The sequence below is a fragment of the Sinohyriopsis cumingii genome, chromosome 15 (genome assembly GCF_028554795.1).
Source record: "Sinohyriopsis cumingii isolate HCF-2022 chromosome 15, ASM2855479v2, whole genome shotgun sequence".
Classification (NCBI taxonomy): Eukaryota; Metazoa; Mollusca; class Bivalvia; order Unionida; family Unionidae; genus Sinohyriopsis; species Sinohyriopsis cumingii.
Genome location: NC_142975.1, coordinates 100,017,827 through 100,026,108, shown reverse-complemented (window position 1 = coordinate 100,026,108; position 8,282 = coordinate 100,017,827). Strand labels below are relative to the sequence as shown.

The following is an 8,282-nucleotide window of genomic DNA, read 5'->3' as shown; positions in this document are numbered from 1 at the left end:
TATTGTATTGTCGTTGCACTGAATTAAAAGCTGACCTACTTTGTATTATCAAATTAATTATATCTTATGAATCAAATAAAGGAGGTCGAATAAAGAGGATTTTGTCAATGTTTAGCTGTCCCTAGGTAACTCGTGCCCTCGTTTATATTGATGTCTATGTTTGTGGACCCCATTGTGCATGAGTTATATTTTTTTAAATCTAAAGGGGTGTGTCCGTGAGTCCGAGTCTCTATCTCTCTCTCTCTCATATGAAGAACAAACTAAATGCCAGAAAGGGAGAAATTGAAACAGATCAAATTACAATTCAGTCCATATTCACAAAACTCCACAGCTAGATTGCACACACATACATACATGCATACATACATACACACACACATACACACACACACACATACATGCATACATACATACATACATACATACATACATACATACATACATACATACATACATACATACATACATTCATCCATAAATACATCCAAACATACACGCACACACGCACGCACGCACGCACGCACACACACACACATACATGCATACATACATACATACAGGCATTTCTCGGAGCTCTAAAAAGTGTGTTTCTTTGTTTATTTTTTTTATCTCTGAGGTTGAATAATTGTTTTAGTAATTTGTGCATAAAACGATAATACAAATGTAGGAAAATTGTATAGGGACGATTATTATATACACCTGGACCTTTTTTCATAGAACTTAAATATAATCAAAATATCAAGCAACTGGGATTCCCCAAAGTTCTGTTGCTAGAGCCTTTACTATTACTTTTATGTCAGCGATAAAGTAGACGACTTCAACTCACAAGCAGTACTATTTGCTGATGACACTTCTTAATTATGTTGCAATTTCTTCTACAGACACGTCACAAGTACGAAGGACTAAAAACAATGATCTTGACAAAATTTACTGCATGGACAAACAAGATTATTTCCTCCTTCAACACTTCAAACACGGACATTAATCGCAAACAGGCAAACCGACTTGTCGTATCCGAATTTCTATTTTGACAAAATGCATTTGCTTCCTAGTCTGAGTCTGAGTCATATATACTTTGGACTAGCATTACCCACTGATGCTAAACGAACTTATAATATTTTTTTTGTTATTCATAATACATGTAAATATATATATTGACTACAAATTTCTTTCGCAGTAAGCTTTGGTGAATGTATATACTGAAGATACGGAAAGTTTGGAGAAAACAAAATTTTAAAAATGATTGCGCACGATTCAGAGTAGTTACATATTCCATAGTGATTTCTGTTACTAGTGTAAACTAAGAATGTAGCTAATAGCACATAGTACACATATAGTTGTATGATATATGATATATGCTTTCAAGCACATCACATCGTAACCTATTGTGGAAAGAGTTTGTGATATCGGATAGTTGCAGAAATGGAGTTAGTACACAAAGACAATTTTTTGGAACATATTTCAAACTGTATTTGTTATATATATATATATATATATATATATATATATATATATATATATATATATATATATATATATATACAGAGAGAGAGAGAGAGAGAGAGAGAGAGAGAGAGATTATACAAATAAGGCAAGTGCTCTGACATAAAATACTATTAAATATTATGAACAACAGAAATAATAACATCTCATGTTACTGATACTGAAAGTCCGTGGTCTCATCATGCCGACGCATGATCAAAGCATATATATATATATATATATATATATATATATATATATATATATATATATATATATATATATATATATATATATATATATATATATATACATATATATATATATAATAATAATAATAATAATAATAATAATAATAGTTGTCACTCTCCCGTACTACATATCCCAAACAACAATTTACTAGTTTATACCTGTTTATATACAAAACATCACATAACCTACCATACAATTATATAAGTCTTATTAATATGAAATTTAAACCTTATCAAAAACATGAAGAAGGAATGCGGGCATAATAAATATGGAAATGGTTTAACATGCTGATTTTGCATGTATCTTTGTATTTAGATCATTCAAATAATTGTCCGCGCATAAATCTTCATAGATTCACTTACACTGTACGGATATTGAAATTGCTGATTTTCACAAAGTTCATACATCCCGGCATATTTAATAAATCATTACTAATACCATATTTATTAGTAATAGGTTAAGCATTAAACTTATGTTAAAGTTTTATTAGACACTATTAATTGCAAACTTTATTTTCTTTCGAAAATGTCGCATATTTCACAATTTCCATCTAGGGTATATACCCTATTGCGTGTCGGTGTTTTGATTGCCTTGCGGCTTTTCGGTGCGTTCTGGCGTTTTGGTGCGTTTCAGTGTTTTTATGCACCGGTTTTAATCAACGGTCCCCACGTAACAGGTCAAGTTGCTGGTTTCACATTTAACACGAGGATGTATGTTGTTAAATTAAGGCCCTGCTTTATATTGACATGGAGCAAGTTCATGTCGTAAGTGGATGATAATAACTTACCTAGAAAAGTGGCGAGAATTGCACAGACATTTTATGCATGAGGAAACCTATGATGTCACACTCCCAAAACACAGTTAATTGGGAGTGTGTCATCATTGCTTTCTCCATGAATCAAGTGCCTGTGGAGAATTGATGTCCAGCCAGTACGTCATAATTTCAGTCAAATCTAGGGGTCAGATCGAGTACAAAAAACAAACATTGGGTTTCAAAAAAAATGCTGGATAAATGATAGTAAAGGGACATACCTACATAGATACTTACATACATACATACCTACATACATACATGCATACATACATACATACATACATACATACATGCATACATACATACATACACACAGACAGACAGACAGATATACATACATACATGCATACATGCATGCATGCATGCATACATACATACATACATACATACATACATACATACATACATACATACATACATACATACATACACACACACATATATATGGATTGATAGTTTCGTATCCCTAAGTTTTAAGTTAGAAGGCATGAACCTAATTATCATAAGCCTAGCCTTTATAAATTCACTCAGAAACTAAATATGTAATGTGGTTGAGATTTTTTTTGAGTTAGGCTTGGAAATGGGTTGGATTGTATGGTGACTGCCTTTTACAGTTAGACTAGCACTGGAGATCAAATGGGTAACTTGGGTTGAAAATGAGCAGCCGACTTTGCTTTCGTATTTACGTATGTCCATTAAAGAGGTAAGTATTAAAAACGCGAGATAGTTGAGGCGTGATAAAAAGTATGATACTTTGTTATAGTACTAGTGAACTGTATTCATGCATAAGGCACATATTGATTCTTTTAGCTGCCTTGTGACGGGAAATTATTCAGTGAATGAGAAGGTTCTTTAGTATGGTACCCTGAACTCTCTTTCTCCATTAAACTTTTTTATTTGGCGTTATTACTAAAGGTGTAATGGACGAAACTGTCCCATATCGACCAAGAGTAACAAAGAGGAGATCAGTCAAACAACCATACTAGGATTATTGTTTCATTCATATTTCCTTGGTTTATCTTACAGTTAATCCTACCATAGAAATAATCGCGATGATCCACATTTTCGTTTTGTCTTTTCTGCAGAGAAATTTCCGACAAACAAATTATTATATTATAAACTCCTGCTTCGTGGCCTAAACGAGTAATTACCGCCCATGTTTAATTAAAATAATAAGAAAGAGAGGATGCTTCATGTTGCACAAATACATTCAAATGCCCTCAAATATACTAAAATACACTCAAATACACATATTGAACATATCGGATGTAGTAAATTTATATATGTCGACAAGTTTAAATCTTGGCAGCAGGAAGGGCGTGATAATGAAATCGTGTGCTATTGGTGTAGGTATTTGTGTTTCCTGCATTGATTACCAAAAGAAAAATATTAGATTTGCAACATATAATCTAATGCATGACTGGTATGTGGGATACAAATTCTTAATTCCTTGAATGTTAGAAAGGCATTCGAAACCTGACAAAATCGTAGCTAAAATGTATATTAATATTTTGCAATGTCTGTATCCGATAGAGTATCGTCATATATGGCTAGTTCTCAAGTAGCCACATAATGTCATAAAGTGGCAAAATACAAATGCGTATTACTGATGAAAAACATAAATCACATAAAACGGAATTGTACGATTTTGTCTGACTTGGTTATTAACCAAATTCGGAATTTATCTCTCAATTCAGGGCCAATTAATAATGCACATGTTTAACCATAGCCTTTTGGTTTCAAAATGGAAGCAATATACACATATCGCCCATAAGCATCAGCACAGATTTGGAGGCGTTGAATTTATCGGACTAGTAATTATCCACTTTAATTTTTTTTTCAACAGAATTTCACTTTGCAGGGTGTCCAATTTACACTGGTGATATGCGAGTATATACAGTACACGGATGATGGAAAATTAACGAATTATTGGTTATTACTGGTTATTTCTAGAAGAGAAAACATCAATAAGTTTTGAAGATAATGTATCAGTATTATCAGGAATAACATGTTCTCAGTACCTGTTGCAGAAATCCAGATGAGAAGTGATATGACGGTGATGGTCCAATCTCCTGCAGTGTGCTGGTCCGACACTGGTAAGGTCATTCGTCTCACCAAGAAACTTGAAAGTCTCACTGGATAGATATTCACAGCTGTAGTGAAACCATATCTGACATGCCTCACATATAATACTATTAGCATCCTCCTTGCACTCTCCATATGGCCAGCGTGATACTCGGGCTCTTTTGGGACGAGGAATTTTAAGTGAAGTTGGTGAGAAAAAAATCGAGAACAGAACAATATTCAGAAGAAGGTTGAAGATATTCTTGTGAACCAAATGGGCCACATATTAAGCACACACCTCATTGATTGCTGTCCAGATTTAAAAAAACGAATATCGAACGAATTACATATGTGTACCTCATTCACAAGGTCAGTCAGAATTTGCCAATCATAACTGTGAGTAATGCAAAACTTCCGGCATTCAGTGTAACAAGTAACAAATTAGAAATTAGGCTCTTATTAAAAATACTTATATGTGATTATTATTATATGTGATTTCACCATTCAGTGCACATACTCACAAGTATAAATTAAGGTTACACTGATATCACTTTAGTAATTATTACAGAAGCAATATATGAAAGTTCATGTATTGATCCAGACAAATACATATTATTCCAATTGATAATATAGACATGCTATTAAGTGCAAATGTCCAAAACATAGTGAAGTCAATTTATTTTCTTAGATCTGTACGCGGGACTAAGACCATATGCTTCATTCCAATTTGTATTGTTTTTTGTGTTTTTATTTATATTAATTTAATGATGTTAGAACATCATTTGAATAAAATAAAGATCAATACTCAATACAACATGTGTAAAATGTAAATAGTTATCAAGCAAATTAAAGATATCGATGAAATTGAATTCTAATTATTATAAACTAATGCGTTTTATATTTTCAAGAAAAAAATTTCCAAAACAAAGGAATGGAAATAGAAGTAAAGGTTAACGAATAAAATCGTATCCTTCCAATTTAGTGTTGTGTATACCATCTGTAGGTATCAAGCGTTACCAGTCCTCGTAGTTATTAATAGAGTGGATGCAAATCACGTGAACAGTTATGTCTAATAATAGAGATAGTGGAGGCTTGCATTGGTTGAATTCATCAGTTAACGACTAAACTGGTCTACATATATAAATATACACCAAAAGATACATTTAATATGCATATTTGAATGTAATTGAGTTAAACGAAGCGCTGAGTTAACTATATAGACTACTTTAAACTACTGCATACATTCGATGCTTTTTTTCTCTCGAAGATATAGCGGAGAGAATTCCGGAAGTATACATGTTTAGCTATGTTTTTAGGCTTCGACAGTCACCAGTACACGTGGGCACAATCAGTACTGAATAACTGATGTCGGGGAAAACGTACTAAGGTAAGTATAAGAAATGTTTCCCTTTACTATCATTTATCCAGCATTTTTTTTGAAACCCAATGTTTGTTTTTTGTACTCGATCTGACCCCTAGATTTGACTGAAATTATGACGTACTGGCTGGACATCAATTCTCCACAGGCACTTGATTCATGGAGAAAGCAATGATGACACACTCCCAATTAACTGTGTTTTGGGAGTGTGACATCATAGGTATCCTCATGCATAAAATGTCTGTGCAATTCTCGCCACTTTTCTTGGTAAGTTATTATCATCCACTTACGACATGAACTTGCTCCATGTCAATATAAAGCAGGGCCTTAATTTAACAACATACATCCTCGTGTTAAATGTGAAACCAGCAACTTGACCTGTTACGTGGGGACCGTTGATTAAAACCGGTGCATAAAAACACTGAAACGCACCAAAACGCCAGAACGCACCGAAAAGCCGCAAGGCAATCAAAACACCGACACGCAATAGGGTATATACCCTAGATGGAAATTGTGAAATATGCGACATTTTCGAAAGAAAATAAAGTTTACAATTAATAGTGTCTAATAAAACTTTAACATAAGTTTAATGCTTAACCTATTACTAATAAATATGGTATTAGTAATGATTTATTAAATATGCCGGGATGTATGCACTTTGTGAAAATCAGCAATTTCAATATCCGTACAGTGTAAGTGAATCTATGAAGATTTATGCGCGGACAATTATTTGAATGATCTAAATACAAAGAAACATGCAAAATCAGCATGTTAAACCATTTCCATATTTATTATGCCCGCATTCCTTCTTCATGTTTTTGATAAGGTTTAAATTTCATATTAATAAGACTTATATAATTGTATGGTAGGTTATGTGATGTTTTGTATATAAACAGGTATAAACTAGTAAATTGTTGTTTGGGATATGTAGTACGGGAGAGTGACAATTATTATTATTATTATTATTATTATTATATATATATATATATATATATATATATATATATATATATATATATATATATATATATATATATATATATATATATATATATATATATATATGCTTTGTTCATGCGTCGGCATGATGAGACCACGGACTTTCAGTATCACTGCGTAACATGAGATGTTATTATTTTTGTTGTTCATAATATTTAATAGTATTTTATGTCAGAGCACTTGCCTTATTTGTATAATCTCTCTCTCTCTCTCTCTCTCTCTCTCTCTCTCTGTATATATATATATATATATATATATATATATATATATATATATATATATATATATATATATATATATATATATGTATATATATATGTATATATATATATATATATATAACAAATACAGTTTGAAATATGTTCCAAAAAATTGTCTTTGTGTACTAACTCCATTTCTGCAACTATCCGATATCACAAACTCTTTCCACAATAGGTTACGATGTGATGTGCTTGAAAGCATATATCATACAACTATATGTGTACTATGTGCTATTAGCTACATTCTTAGTTTACACTAGTAACAGAAATCACTATGGAATATGTAACTACTCTGAATCGTGCGCAATCATTTTTAAAATTTTGTTTTCTCCAAACTTTCCGTATCTTCAGTATATACATTCACCAAAGCTTACTGCGAAAGAAATTTGTAGTCAATATATATATTTACATGTATTATGAATAACAAAAAAAATATTATAAGTTCGTTTAGCATCAGTGGGTAATGCTAGTCCAAAGTATATATGACTCAGACTCAGACTAGGAAGCAAATGCATTTTGTCAAAATAGAAATTCGGATACGACAAGTCGGTTTGCCTGTTTGCGATTAATGTCCGTGTTTGAAGTGTTGAAGGAGGAAATAATCTTGTTTGTCCATGCAGTAAATTTTGTCAAGATCATTGTTTTTAGTCCTTCGTACTTGTGACGTGTCTGTAGAAGAAATTGCAACATAATTAAGAAGTGTCATCAGCAAATAGTACTGCTTGTGAGTTGAAGTCGTCTACTTTATCGCTGACATAAAAGTAATAGTAAAGGCTCTAGCAACAGAACTTTGGGGAATCCCAGTTGCTTGATATTTTGATTATATTTAAGTTCTATGAAAAAAGGTCCAGGTGTATATAATAATTGTCCCTATACAATTTTCCTACAATTGTATTATCGTTTTATGCACAAATTACTAAAACAATTATTCAACCTCAGAGATAAAAAAAATAAACAAAGAAACACACTTTTTAGAGCTCCGAGAAATGCCTGTATGTATGTATGTATGTATGTATCTATGCATGTATGTGTG

The 8,282-nt window shown here is 32.1% G+C and overlaps 1 protein-coding gene across 1 annotated transcript in view; it reads left to right on the top strand.

Moving 5' to 3' along the window:
* The first annotated feature begins 5,793 nt into the window (after nucleotides 1–5,793).
* Nucleotides 5,794–8,282, top strand: part of LOC149782384 (cell adhesion molecule CEACAM5-like) — a 155,259-nt gene continuing 152,770 nt past the window's right edge. Inside the window, exon 1 of the mRNA XM_089935123.1 lies at nucleotides 5,794–5,999. The gene's annotated coding sequence lies outside the window, so the exon portion shown is untranslated. The remainder of the gene's footprint in view (nucleotides 6,000–8,282) is intronic.